We start from the raw sequence: 572 nt of genomic DNA on the forward strand, positions 1-572 counted from the left end.
TTTAACAAATTAAAGCGATATAGAAAATCGAATACGTCTAGCATACAGTTGAGATCGAACATACAATCATACGATGCAAGATTTATTCAGACTCATACACACAGCGGAATTATAATGCGGCATACAAGATCATCATGAATGTCAAGTAATATTAATCACACAAACATAAGATGCAAATGCTAAAGAGTAAGGGTTAGAGAAGAATGCCCCAAGGTTTATCCTGGTTCAGTTGTCAACAAGACAACCTACATCCAGTCCTGACAATCCAACTGGATTTCAGACTTTTCTCCTATAGAAAGAATTTGAGGCTTGCTTACAGATTTTCCAGTTTCCTCGAAACCTATCAATCTAACTCGAATTCTTTCCTATTCTTAACCCCTTGATCCTTGCAGTCACTCGGCAGACTCACACAAAATCAAGTTCAGCTCCTTCTTGATGAGGCCTCTCACCCAAGAAGATCGCCACCAGTTTCTAGCTGGATTTTTCGTTATCGTTTCTTTACAGAGTATTTGTTACAAACAAAATAAAAGAAGTAAAGAGTTTGTCTTCAATCTTGATCAATGTATCTCACA

The sequence above is a fragment of the Cicer arietinum genome, chromosome 4, assembly GCF_000331145.2.
Source record: "Cicer arietinum cultivar CDC Frontier isolate Library 1 chromosome 4, Cicar.CDCFrontier_v2.0, whole genome shotgun sequence".
Lineage (NCBI taxonomy): Eukaryota > Viridiplantae > Streptophyta > Magnoliopsida > Fabales > Fabaceae > Cicer > Cicer arietinum.